The sequence below is a fragment of the Saccopteryx bilineata genome, chromosome 9 (assembly GCF_036850765.1).
Source record: "Saccopteryx bilineata isolate mSacBil1 chromosome 9, mSacBil1_pri_phased_curated, whole genome shotgun sequence".
NCBI lineage: Eukaryota > Metazoa > Chordata > Mammalia > Chiroptera > Emballonuridae > Saccopteryx > Saccopteryx bilineata.
In genome coordinates, this window is record NC_089498.1 from 88,110,295 (window position 1) to 88,125,178 (window position 14,884).

The window sequence follows — 14,884 nt, forward strand, 5'->3', positions numbered from 1 at the left end:
TTTTCTAAGTTTTTCACAGTGTCAGACATTGCAGCAAAGTCAATCACAGCTGGCACACCTGTAAAGTCCTACAGGATGATGCAGACAGGCATAAATGATGGGAAATCCCTATACTCTGATAAAATCCACTAACATCATGTTAACCATTACCCAGCACCTCTGCCAGTTTTGGGTAGTGGCAGATTTGTTGAGTTCTTCAGGCCAGGAATAGCCCAGTTGTCCATTTCTGACCAGGCTACAATTGCCCACATCTATCCAGAGTGTGGAGAAACTGCTCCCTTTTTCCTGGTTGGGCATCTGGCACAGACAAGTTGTGATGAAGAAAAGTAAAGCATATTAAAAAGTATCTTCAGGCTGTTGGAATGTTACAGAATTTCAGTGACCCATCTCAAGACCCAGACTTTGTCCAAGTTGTAGGATTAGATTTGAGAACAATGGTGCTTTATGCCAATGAACCCAAAAGGTCATATCACAAAGTCACCAGGTCCAACATGAAAAGGACTTTGAGAAGTGCCTTGGAGCAAAGCAAAGGTTTTAAGAATTCTAGGTTGATCCAGACCATCATATCAACCATATGACATTTATCTATAATAATAGCAATTCACCCTTGCCCATGGTCCTGTGGTAGTTGCTGCTGTTATTAGCTGCAGAAACATCAGTAATCTGTCTGTGATGTTAGGAGCAGGATTGTTAGCAAAAAGAAAAAAAACCCAAAACTGTGGGTGCTGTTCTGAATGTGAAACTTTACCTCAAAACTAGCCCGTCTCCTGGGTATGGTGTGGTCACCTATTTTCTGCAAGAAAGTGGAATCATGCTTTATCAGTCTGAGCTTGGATTTTTTTTTTTTTACAGAGACAGAGAGAGAGTCAGAGAGAGGGATAGACAGGGACAGACAGACAGGAACAGAGAGATGAGAAGCATCAATCATTAGTTTTTCATTGCACATTGCAACACCTTAATTGTTTATTGATTGCTTTCTCATACGTGCCTTGACCGCAGGCCTTCAGCAGACCGAGTAACCCCTTGCTCAAGCCAGAGACTTTGGGCTCAAGCTGGTGAGCTTTTGTTCAAACCAGATGAGCCCTCGCTCAAGCTGGCGACCTCAGGGTCTCGAACCTGGGTCTTCCGCATCCCAGTCCAATGCTCTATCCACTGCGCCACTGCCTGGTCAGGCTCAGTTTGGATTTGATATGGTGCATTATGGTTGCACAACCTGCATGGCAACAGTGGGCCCTTGCCCAAAGCTTTGTTAGAAGCCATCATGCAGGAATACCTTCTAACTATTGGACTACTTTCTGGTGTCAGGAATTTTGAAAGTTGAGTACATGCCAATACCCAGGAAAACTATCCTCTCCACTGTTTGTAATAGAATATGCAATGGTTGGAACCATCAAGATTGATTTTGAGAAAGATCCATTGTTCAATGCAGAGGAACAACAGGTATTTTTAAAATATATTTGCTCAACTAGAGAGGAGATCCAGGTAGTGGAGTCAATATGTCATCCCTGGGATGTTTATGGAGGTCCATCAGAAAGTAGAGACCAAGTGAAAGTTGGACTGCATAGAAGCCCCATCAGATAAGCTGTATTACTGTAATCTCAAATTTATAAACATTAAGTCACCACTAGTCCTGAAACCAGACTTTGGATCTTCAGCCCCCTAAATTCCTGACTCAATGCCCACATACCAATTCCATTATGGCATGGGAAACATTTGCCAACACTTGTTTATTAAACAAAGTTTTGAACAAGCAGGCACCACAGACTCTATATCAGCCTTCTGGAGAAATTCTTGATGTGTTCAATGCTGCTGAATGGTACCAGAAGATGGACTGTCCCCTGATCATTCTGGTTCAAAGAATATGTATGACTCAGGCAGCTCCCAGGACTGGGCAGCCAAGGACCTTTTACCCTGGACTTAAAGCTGTCTTGGGTGAGTTACCAGCACATTCACAACAGTAACTCGGTCAGAGTGGTTGTGATCCCTCTCAACTACCTTCTTGGGGAGACTGCAAATACCTGGGTAGTACACAGGATGGCAGTAATACACTATCAGCATTTCAGAAAATATCACACCATGAATGAAAGTGCAGGTCAAGTGGGATACCAGGAAGACCTTCCAGGCTGTCATGGGACTTGACACTGAAGTAGAGCTCACTTACTTCCCAACCAGGGACATTTTCAGCTATGTGATCCACAAGATGGCCAAACAGGCCTGTTTCTCACCAGCCCACTGAGTCCCAGGCACAGAAGTGTCCTGGTGCCTCCATAGGGTTCCACTTTCCAGATGGAGCACGTGAGCACTGGAATTGCAGTGCCATTTCTCCAGACACAAAGTCAGTTTCTACATTCTCTATTTTTATTAATCTTTTAATTGTTTTCTATAAATTGGAAGGTAGAATGCTGGAAATGTCAATAATGCCAGAAAGAACTGAGCTTGTCTTTAAACTTACTGATTGCAGGATGTTGATTTTCTCTTAGCCTGTTAATGCTCAGCTGATCACAAATCAGTCTTCTCAGAAGGTGTCTCCTGTCCTCTTCTTTGTTCTTCTATTATCAGCTCAATGAAACCCTTCCCCAGATGGTCATTCATAGTTGCATATGACACCAGTGTCAACTGACACAGGTAGAAATGATCACAGGAGAGATTGTGATTCTCCTCTCCCCTCTTTTTCTGAATGAATGGTCCAGATACCTTGTTGACAAGTCAAACGTTGAAACTTTGATTATATACCTTTTTTGATGGATCGATATGAAAGAAATGTGAAAAACTTTTTTTACTATCTTCAAAAATTTTCTCCTGAAAATTGTTTATCTTTCAAGAGAGTAACTTTGTTTAGAGGTGGTTTTGGAGACACAGAACATTTTTAATTTAAATAAAATTAAAGCTATTTGCAAGGGGAAAAATAATGTCTATTTTTCTGATACAAGTATTGCTACCCCAGGGATTTTGTTTGTTTCTTTGTTTCTATTTGCATAAAACATCTTTTTGATCCCTTCACTTTTAGTCTTTCTGTGTCTTTCAATGTGACATAATTTGTAGGCAGCATTTTTTTTGTATCCTTCTGAAGTTAGAAGTAGGAGTAGTCAGACAGACTACTGACACCTGACAAGGATCCACCCAACATGCCCACCAGGGTGTGATGCTCTGCCTATCTGGGGCGTTGCTTTGTTGCAACCAGAGCCATTCTAGCACCTGAGGGGGAGGCCACGGGGCCATCCTCAGCACCCAGGCCAACTTTGCTCTAATGGAGCCTTGGCTACAAGAGGGGAAGAGAGAGATAGAAAGGAGAAGGGGGAAGGATGGAGAAGCAGATGGGCACTTCTCCTGTGTGCCCTGGCTGGGAATCAAACCTGGGACTTCCACATGCTGGGCCAATGCTCTACCACTGAGCCAACTGGTCAGGGTCTGTAGGCACCATATTGATGGGTCTTTTTTTTTTAATAAATTCATTCAGCCAACCCAACGTCTCTTGATTGGAATACTTAGTCCATTTACATTGAAAGTAATCAACAGATATGTTCTTACTGCCATTTTGTTCATTATTTTTGTAGTTCTTCCTATAATTTAGCTATTTATATCTCAGGTTTCAACTTGACAAGCTATATAGTTTTATATGTTTTAGACACTGAGCAATTAGGATGATTCTTTCAGAATGTATTAATTCAGAATTGGAGTATCTGTGAGACAAAGTAGACAAAGAGAGTAAGGTAACTTGTCAGTGTTAGGCCTTTCTGATTTTGAAATTCATATTTTGGCATGTAACAGTGTTTTAATTAAACCTACAGTTTCTTTGTTTATAGGGTGTAAAAACTCAAGGATAAAAATTCTTAATTTTTCCCCTGGTGGTTCTCAGCAGGGAAGGCAATTGTATATTTAAAACAATGGCTCTCATGAGATTTAGTGGTTATTAGGGAGGGATATATGAGTGTTACAGGAGGTACACAAGGCAGAGAGTAGAAATGGACTTGGTGGTGGCCTCCCAAGCTTACGAATGACTCCTGACCTGGATGTTCTGGGCCATTGAGGAGTATGCAGGTGGTGAAGTGTGGACAGCACACAGACTGAGGACAGAGCACAGAAAAGTGCTCAGAGAAATGAGGGACTGTGGCATTGGGAAAGTAAGGGGACACTGAGACACTTCTTCTCTTCACTGTGTAGTTTTCAGAAAAAGTTATACAGATGGTGAAGACACTACACATCTTTTAGTGTGGCAAAATGGAAGATGGACCCTGGAACTCAAAGAGAGGGTGGGCGGGCTGTGGGTACTGACCTTTGAAGCATCCAAACATAGCTTCATAACAAAAAAAAGGAAATCTGGTGATACAGAAGACCCATAAACCTTTAAAATATTACAAATGAATCATCTTATTGTCATCAAATATGTAATTGGGAGTGTGCAGGTCTGCCCTCAGGGCTCTGTGCCTGATGGCAGAGCTGTCCCAGCTCTGGCTTTAGTAAGCCGCTGCTCTTGTGTTCTGTCCACTGCCTTGGTCTGTCATCTGGCAGCCAGCATCAATCAATAGTGACCACCCTGGGCACAGGGATTATTGGAGGTTTGGCTTGCCATAAGAGCAGAACAAACCCCAGACCACAGGCATATGCACAACTCAGACCCACAGGCTTCCTTGAAGCCCAGTGCTCTGTGAGGGCTGTGGGAGAGAAGTAATAAATCAATACTCACTCTTTAATCCTCACCACCTGCATCCTCTAACACCTCAGACAGTAAAGAAAGATGGGCACTGTTGTGGGAGGAATTCCAGTGAAGCCATGTGCCCTAATTGGCACAGTGAGGTCCCCCTGCCCTCTCACAGCCAAAGCTCAAACCTAATGAGTTGGCTGTTGATACAGTGGGTCACAGCCAGACACCATCTTGTGAGACAGACCACTCAGAGAGCATACTATTTTTCACCTCTTCCTAGAACTTAATCCAATTTAAACTTGGATTGGGATATTTAAAAAAGGAAAGAAAATACTTAAGACTTTATAATTATAGTGAATGTTGTTTCACAAAATCACTTGAGGAGAACTTGCAAATGCCAAAAGATCTAAAAATACTCTGTAAAATCCTCTTGGGAATATCTTTGGGGAATATTGTTGTTGTTTTTTTTGTCCAGATTCTGGAGGTAGTCAAGGACCTGGGAAAGAAGCATAGGACTGTAGATGACCCAACCCCTCCCTCTTGGACCAATGACTCTGTCACCAGAATTTAGCTCCTATCCTTCTCACTTGAAGGATTGAAGACCATGACGCTTGTGTTCCTTGTATTTCTCCCCCTAAAATTCACCCCATGCCAAGGTCTTGGCACTGAGGGAAGGTTTTCCTCCATAGCACCTGAGGCTGCAGAATGGTACTTTGCAGCATGTAGACCAATACTAATTGGCTGTACAGAGTCTGGGGGAGGGGAAGAAAGAAAATGGTTGGCCCTACTCAGAGAAATTTAAGGTTTCTGTGAGTCCCTTCATCTTCACTTAGTAACTGGCTCTTAGATTTTGCCACCCAATCTTATTTCTGCCATTCCCTCTGCAAGAGTCAGCCACCTTCTTAGGGCCAGACCTTCCTTTCTTCCTCTCAATTTGAGAGTAAGGATCTCTCTAGCAATGATAGAAATATTTTGTTTATGGACTAATCATTGGAGCCTCCTATCTTCAAAACTCAGGTTTTAATGTCAAGAAACCTCTTAACTGCTTTTCTGGTGTACCATTTTTTCCACAGAACAATGCCACAGCCTGCTGAAGGGTGTAGAAAGTGCTAGGAAGGGGTATAAATAACTGCGGGAGGCTATAATTTAAAATATCATGCCACAACCTTTACATGACAGAGAGTACACTTCTAGGTTCTTGGATGTCCACAATCCCTAACAGTGGTTGATATTGTCTTATACAATCTTGTAATAAGACATGAAAAAAAAAGTGAGACATAAATATTGAAATAAAATAAACAATTGATTTTTCTGGTGATGTGAGCACATAGAAAATGTAATTTGTTTAACAACTGTTATTATTATCTTAAAAATGCGGAAGAATAGCATAATAAAAGATAGACAAAGTAAATAATTTATTTTTACTGTAACCACCATCAATAATGAAGATTTAAAATCCACCCCCCACCACCAATAAAAATTCTATTCAAAGTAATAAGTAATAAAAAGTAATATGGGTGCACACTGGTGGTTTCAGGGCTTCATTTTTTCCCTCTAAACTCTCATTTGTAACATGCAGTATTATATCTGTTGCTATCTTCTTTATAGCAGTTTTGAACATCAAAAAGCCATTTTGCTGCTAAGTTACCATGCTACCTCATCTTGGAACCAATAGAGCAATGGCATCTAATAGATGCATACATTCTAAAAACAAAACAACCCCCCAAAAACAAAAAACAGTTTATATACAAGGGAACATAATAAAATTGAGAGCAAAAGGACTATCTACTTAGAAAATGTTTATGTCAAATCTGACAGGTTAAGGAAAAAAGATAAAGGGTTTAAAGAACTTATTTTTATTATTGTATTCAGTATGAGGCAAGGAGGCAGACAGACAGATCTCTGCTTGTGCCCAGACCAGTATCCACCCAGCAAGCCCACTAGGGGGTGATGCTCTGCCCATCTGGGGCCACAACTCCATTGCTTGGGCAACTGAGCTATTCTAGTGCCTGAGGCAAGGCCATGGAGCCATCCTCAGTGCCCGGGGCCAACTTGCTTGAACCATTTGAGCCATAGCTGAGGGAGAAGAGAGAGAGAGAGAGAGAGAGAGAGAGAGAGGGAGAGAGAGAGAGAGGGAGAGAGAGAGAGAGAAGGAAAGGGGTAGCAGACAGTTGCTTCTCCTGTGTGTCCTGACCAGGAATCAGACCCAGGACTTCCACATGCCAGGCCGATGCTCTCACTGAGCCAACTGGACAGGGTCTAAAGAGCTTATTTTTAAAATGTATAAGTGCTCTCAAGTACACTGTAGTTTGATGTGAAAATGTTAATGAGGTATGTATACAATTAATAAAGATATGATTAAGAAGTGTCCATTGTTCATAGCATTCAAAGAATAGCTCATGTAAAAGACCTGTAGAACTCAATTCTCAGCTGTTTAAGAAATTCAATGAAAATTTATGAGAATAGAATTTGGAGTTAGTTGCTACTATGGTCCTACTGGCATGATTATTTATTGCTGGTGGAGTTTGGAGTACAAAGAACTCTTTTGTACTGTGTTGTGGAAATATTTAGTAAGTAACAATATTCATAGTTATTGACGCAAGAGTTTTCAGACCTTATGAATTTATTCTAAAAAAATACTTGCCAGGAAAAAAAACTCCAACCACATTTACACAGATAGTTGTTGTTTTTTTTTCTTCAGAGAGAGGGGTGTGGTGGTTCAGCGTATATCCTGAAGAATCAGATGACCTTGGACTCCTGGGTGAGCTTTCCTTCTCAACTACCTGGTGACCTTGGGCAAGTAATGTGACTTCCAGTGCCTCAGATTCTTCATGTGTATAATAGTGTTGCCACCTAAATTATGGGTTGTGAGGATCAAATGAGTTAACAAATGTGGAGCACTTAGAAAATTCCTGGCATGCTGTATAAACTATAATTATACCAAAATATTTTTAAGAAAAGAAATCAGGTACTCCACATTAAGAGGATTGTTTTAAAATTACATTGCCTCGACATGATGTCATTTTATAAAACCATGAGGATGGCATTTTGAGGATTCTGAAATAAATTTACAATAAAATATTCAGTAAAAGAAAGACTAAGAATTCTGAGTTCACTGCAATCTCAGCATTGTAAACTATATCTAAAGTGGGGAAGAGGGAAATTGAGTTGTGGGTGGCTTGCAGAGTATTTTCTTTAACCTTACGTTGTCTTTTTGAATTAAAAAAAAGTAATAAAGCAATACCATAACAAAACTAATGCCTTTTAAACACTGCCATTGGCTTTAACTGCACTGGTGTGTAAAATCAAGCACACTTGGAATGAAGCCATGTGGGAAATCGCAGGGGTGTGGCCGGCATCTGGGTGTTGGCAGCTGCCCCGCACCTGTGCTCTGAAAGCCCCCTTCCCTGCAGTGTGGAGTCACATGATACCTCCTGTCAGATCACCTCCCTCTCAGTCAAAGTGAGATACTTTGTTGTTGTTTTTTAAATTTGTTATAAAAACATTATGGTTATTATGGTTGTAATGTCTTTTTAAAAACTTTTTTATTTTGAAATTAAATTTGATAGAATGTCTTCTTTAAATACAGCTTTACTTAAGTGTAATTGATATATAAAAAACTCCCCATATTTAATGTATGTAATACGATAAGTTTAGACATATGTGTATACCAGTGAAAGTATCACTTCAGTCAAGGCAATAAATATGTCCATCACCTCCAAACGTTTTCTCCTGCCACCCTTTTAAAAACTATTGTGGTAATAATGGGAAGGAGTATGGGGAATTGTTGATCAACAGGTATAAAGTTTCAGTTACACAATTAAATAAATTCTAGAAATCTATAAACATAGCACTTATCATTAACAATATTAGATTATATACTTCAAAACTGTTACAGAGGGTGAGTCTTTGTTTTCCATTGAAAAGGTCTTAAGAGCCTGGGGAAACTGGTATTGATGGAAGTTTAGAGTTAAAAATCTAAAGTGCTTTTTCCTGAGAAGAGGTGGGCAATGAGATGATGGAGCTGTGGGTCATTGGTTCTGACCTCAATGGGGGTGAGGTGAATTCTTCCCAGAATGATGACTAAAATTGGAGAATATTTAAGGGGAAGGTAGTCTAGAAGAGTTGTCAAAATGCTGATATTTTAGATTGTAATGGTCTGCTTACTGGTCTGTTACTTAGTTGTGTGCCTGGGCAAGTTCCTTTCCTTATCTGTGGAATTGGGGTAACAAAGGTACCCCCGTCTATGAGTATTATAGAACGAAAAGTCACAACGGAAATGATGACAGTACCCGGCATCCAGAAGTACTCAGTACAAATGCCTATTTCTGATGTAGTCTCAAAGGACCTTTGGTTTGCAAGAACAAGACACTCAGCAGGAAATGGGAGGGGTGGGCAGCAGCTCAAAGCCAGGTTGTTTATTAATGAGGTAGTTTGCTCATTTCAAGGATCTTCTTGGATCAAACTGCCTCACTGTCATCCACAGTAAAATTAGCCTGATCAAAGCAGTCATTTCTTCTTCAGCTCCTCCCTCTTGATGACATTCCTGTGGCTGTCAGCTCATCAGTCCACGCAGTGTCACTGATTTTCAGAAAGGCTGTTTTCCACTGAGGCTAATGAGGTGACACACAGTGAAGCAGACTGACTGCCAGGGAGACTCAGCTGCTGGCTTCCCTGTCATGAGCAGATCTGAGTATTTGTCACTTCTCAGGGTGTCCCTTGCAGCTCCAGATACAGCTGTTGCCAGTGAGGACAATGGTCTTGGTCCTACTGGGTATCAGAACATATTTTTCAAAAACTGGGAAGCTTCTTCCATTAAAGTCACAGTATCCAGAATGTTGGGGTCCCTTTGGCCAGACTGAGTTGACTTTTGTTAATTTTCCATAGCACTGATGATAGTGGAAAATACACTTTCTAAGATGATTGGCTGACGATGAAAAGATTGCATACAAACGCTACACAATGTGGCTTCCCGTCCTGGAGTTCTTTGGCTATATATAGACTGAAACAATTGAGTGCAAGATGGATGATAACAGAAAATGCATGACAAGAATGCAGAGCCACTCCCAGGACCTGCGGCCGCCAGCCATAAGCGCAGCTTCTCCAGCTAGCGGCACGATGGGCTGTGGGAACTCCACTGCCACCAGCGCGGGCTCAGGCCGAGGATCTGAAGGAGCAGCTAAAGATGTCACAGAAGAACCGATAAACAGAAGATGATAAGAGGAGAAACTATGGTGGAGTGTATGTTGATCTCCCATCTGAAGCTGTGAATATGGTATCCAGTCAAACAAAGATTGTTCGAAAAAATTAGAAGAAAATATCATGACTCAGTAATCAAGAGCTTGCTCATCAAGATTTAGAAGTCCAAGGCTCTGTAACTACAAACACTTCCTGGCCACTGAGTCTCCTATTCTACTTTCGAAAGGTCGCAGCAGCTCATGATGTTAATTCTATATTATTTCAAGGACTTGTGACTGATGGTTACTAGAGTTGTTTGGCAAGTTTTTAATATGATAATGACCATGTGTATCCACTTAGTACTGCAATGTAAATTTACTCAATTTACCAATGAATTTCAACAATTATTTTAAAATTAAAAAAAAAAGAGGCCCTGGCTGGGTGGCTCAGTGGTAGAGCGTTGGCCTGGCATGCAGGAGTCCCAGGTTCGATTTCCAGCCAGGGCACACAGGAGAAGCGCCCATCTGTTTCTCCACCCTTCCCCCTCTCCTTTCTCTCTATCTCTCTCTTCCCCTCCCGCAGCCAAGGCTCCATTGGAGCAAAGTTGCCCCGGGTGGGCGCTGAGAATGGCTCCATGGCCTCTGCCTCAGGCGCTAGAATGGCTCTGATTGCAACAGAACAATGCCCCAGATGGGCAGAGCATCACCACCTGGTAGGAATGCCGGTGGATCTCAGTCGGGCGCATGCGGGAGTCTGTCTGACTGCCTCCCCGTTTCCAACTTCAGAAAAATACAAAAAAAAAAGAAAAAAAAAAGAAAAAGAATGCAGAGCCAGAGCCCTTTGGCAAGACTGGTTCTAGGCACATAAATCAAATTGGGATTAGGCTTGAGGCCAGCCCCCCCCCCCCCCTTTTATCCCTGAGATGGACCTGCATCGCAGCAAATACACTATAGAAGGAGGCCTTATATTTATTGCTTAATGTGTTAGGATCAGGATATGTGGCCCCTACAATATTTATTGAATTGTTTCACTTACCTAACAGATAAATGGGTCCAGGCTCTGGGAATATAGTGAGGGCAAAGACCATCCACACCCTCATAAAAAGAGCATTTTATTTGGCGGGACAGACCAAAGATCCAAAAAGATGACATGTATAATTACACATGCAATTTAAGGTACATAAACTATGGGGAAAAAGAAAGGATAAGATAGAGTGATAGGGCCTGGGGACTATCAGAAGGAGTGTTTGGGGAACTCCTGGAAGTATTGTATTTGTACAGAGGACTAGATGAAGAAAGGAAGTGAATTATTAGATCTAGGTGAATCACTTCAGGAAATTAAGTTGGCTCTATCTTTTAAATATATCCAGAATCCAGACACCTCCACAGCTAATTCTCTGGACCAGGTCACCATTGATATCATGAGTTATGTAGTAACTTCCATACTGATCAGCCCTCTTTATCCTCCCCATACCAAACAGTCTGATCTCAACACAGCAGCTTGAGTCCACCTGTTAATAACTGGGCATGAATGTGTGTCCTTGGGCATCTCTAAAACCGCCACTCTTGCTCAATTATATGGACATTTTCTTCATTGGTAAAATTTCCCTTTCTGATTACCCAGAGGAATGTCTGCACGATGATTCCTGGAGCTCCAATACCAACCCTTGTACCAATTTTAGATATCAGGGCTTCGCCTTTTAGGCTTCTAATTGTTGGAGTGCACTGGAGTCAATCATTGAATCCTGTGACATAATAAAAATTATATATTTGGTCTCCACCCAGGGGATACAGAGCTCCTAAAACCTTGTAATTGCCTATGTGATAGGAATGAAATGGAACTCAATCACAGAGCTTCTAAGGCCCCTTGGAGTCTTCTGGGTGGTAAGAGCATCTTTTGTTCTAATGAGGTGGCACTTGGGCTTCTGGATAGCTGCAGGGTTGGGGCTGGTCACCCGAAAGACAAAGCCATGGTTGGAAGTTTGAAACTTTCTACCTTATCTCCCATCCTCTGGGAAAGCAACAGGGACTGGAGACTTTATAAGAATAGTTAAGGGGTAGTCTAGAAGAGTTGTCAAAATGCTGATATTTTAGATTGTAATGGTCTGCTTACTGGTCTGTTACTTAGTTGTGTGCCTGGGCAAGTTCCTTTCCTTATCTGTGGAATTGGGGTAACAAAGGTGCCCCCGTCTATGAGTATTATAGAACGAAAAGTCACAACGGAAATGATGACAGTACCCAGCATCCAGAAGTACTCAGTACAAATGCCTATTTCTGATGTAGTCTCAAAGGACCTTTGGTTTGCAAGAACAGGACACTCAGCAGGAAATGGGAGGGGCGGGCAGCAGCTCAAAGCCAGGTTGTTTGTTAATGAGGTAGTTTGTTCATTTCAGGGATCTTCATGGATCAAACTGATTTAATAGTTGATCGTTCTGATGTGATAAAGCCTCCAGCAAAATCCCTAGATGCTGGAGATGTTTGGAGAGATTCTGGATTGGCAGATACATCTATGTGCCAGAGGGTGGCGTGTCCCAACTCCAAGGGGACAAAGCTCCTGTGCACAGTGCCTTCCTAGACCTTTCCCTATCTACTTCTTCACTGAGCTGTTCATTTCTAGTCTTGATCATATCCTTTATAATAAACCAGTGAATGTTTACAATAAATGTGAGTAAAGTGTTTCTCTGAGTTCCGTGAGCCTCAGATTATAGCCAAGTTGGACAGAAGTGTGGGTACCCTGGGCTCGCTGTACTTGTGTCTGGCATCTGCATTGGGGACCAGTTTTCTTGCACTGAGCCTTTCACCTGTGGGCTGTGCACTCACTCCAGGTCATCAGTGCCGGAGGTGAATCAGATTCTAAGACACCTAGCTGGTGTCTGTGGAGAACTGGAGAATTGCTTGCTGTGGAAGAGACACACATTTGGTGCCAGACTTGTTATGAGAAGATAAACAGGTTCTTTTAGACAACATTGCCACTCCATCAGTACCGACACACTTTTCATGTCCTCTAATCCTCTGGCTGGAAACACTATAAAAACTCTGACCTCATTCATTTTTGTTCCCATTCTGACCCCTCCTCTAGACTCTGGGTTGGAGTGTGGTGTCTGGCTGCCTGTGGTACACCTCTTCTTCAACCCTCTCCTTTGTCTGGACTTTTGCCAAGATTTGCTGATGGGTTTCCTTGAATTGTCATGTAGCTGCTATGTCTCTCTATAGAATTTTCTGGAAAAAGTCCCATTTTTCAGAACTGTTCTAGAGCCACATACATTCTTCTTTGGGGGGCCTAGACCTCCAGGGTCTGTGTAGGAGTGATTTATGCTGAGCCCTCATGCCCAGGTAGGCTGGGCCATCCTACTTCTTCACGCAGCTGGTCTCCACCAAACCAAATCTTTTGTGTTAAAGCCACAGGATAGGGATGGTTCACATCTTGGAGGAACCTCGGCACCGCGCACTATCAAAGTCTATCACCAAACTTTAAGGATAGTCCCTGTTTTTAACTTTGGGATAACTTTGGCAGGATACACTGGTCATATGTGATAAGCCAGGGCCCCAGTGAAGATGTTAGGCTCTCTGGACTGAGGTTGGTGTCAAGATTCAAAAAAAGTCACCTAATTCTAGCACTGAGATTTTCCAGTTTCCATTGAGCTCATCCATATGCCCCATTACCTGAACTTCCTCATCTGACCCATAGTCAAAAGCATTCTCGAGTCTGGTTTTCCTCTGAGGCTAAGATAGAGCAAGGGGTTTCCAAGGTCTGCGGACAGGTCCAATTAGATTAAAAGACAAGTGACATGTCACACATGAGTCTGTGAATCAGAACTCATTACTGGGGTCACAGAAGCAGGACTCATTTAAAAATAAGGGAAAGGGGGAGAAAACAGGCATGTCAGTACTTCCTAGGACATGAGTGACCAAGTAGAAAGTGAGCTGGGATCTCAGACATAGGATGAAGGGAGACATAAACAGAAGCCCAGCTGAACAAGGAGGAAATAGGGCATGAGTCTTAAAGCAATAGCCCAATTGTAGATCAGAATGGTAACAACATCCAGAGTGACTTGATAGTGAAACCCTTAAACCTGTCGACATTGCACCTAATTAAGTTTTCAGAAGACAGGTAGATGGAGACTGGTGCCTGCAGCTGCCAGCTTCCTTATTTTTGATGTGAGTTTTGGGCAGGCAGCCTAGAGGACAAGAGGCAAGGAGAAAGTGGCCCTCATTCTCTTGCTCTGAGTCAGGCCCAGTGTTTAGTGCTGCACAAGCAGTTTCTCATCAATTCTTTAACAGCCTGTTAGGGAGGAATTATTATCCCTATTTTAAAGGTGGGAGAAAGAAATGAAGTGACATCAATCAAATCATCAGCCACACAGCCAGTGAGCTGTAGATTCTGGGTTTATACCTTGTGTTTCTGATTCTACAGACCAGTCTCTTAATAAGAGCACTGCTTTCTTGACCGCGAGTCCTGAGGCTGGAGGAGCAGTTGTGTCTAAGTAATCAGACAGTGAACAGCTTGAGGGCAGGTACCAGCTGTTTCTTCTGCATGCCAGTAGCATCCAGCACAGCTCCTTATAGATGCTCAGGGAAAATGCACCAAATTAAGCTGATTTCATGTTCTTTCAAATGATTAAACACACCTGAGAGTAATATGAGCTCTAATATTTTGAGAATGGATAATAGAAGTTTATGTGTCCATTTTTATCAGTTCATTTTTACTTCAATGAACCCAGACTTCCATTATTATCCTGCATCTTATACTTTCTACATCTCACCATCAGACCCTTAGCAGTATGATTCAAATAAACAAGCTTACTTTCTGTTCTTGAAAAATCACCAGCCTTGTTTTCGCGATAACTAGCATCACCCTGAGCATCAAAGTCCATTGTCATGGCGACTACATCACAGGCATAAACCCCTGCTGCCAGGCTCTGTGTCCTTAAAGGCACAGGAGAACTCAGGGTCCGACCATGGTTGGATGTGGAGAAGCTTCATTTTTTGTTACGTGAAACAGAGCTCATTGGTGACAGAACCTGTGTCTGCATTTTAATGATCATGATCACTCACAAAGCATCCA

At 42.1% G+C, this 14,884-nt stretch overlaps 2 pseudogenes; both read left to right on the top strand.

Moving 5' to 3' along the window:
• The window catches only part of LOC136313665 (cytoplasmic aconitate hydratase-like), a 48,628-nt pseudogene extending 46,392 nt beyond the window's left edge, over nucleotides 1–2,236 (top strand).
• Nucleotides 2,237–9,760: 7,524 nt separating this feature from the next.
• Nucleotides 9,761–9,953, top strand: LOC136313565 (overexpressed in colon carcinoma 1 protein pseudogene; annotated as a pseudogene).
• The last annotated feature ends 4,931 nt before the right edge of the window (nucleotides 9,954–14,884 follow it).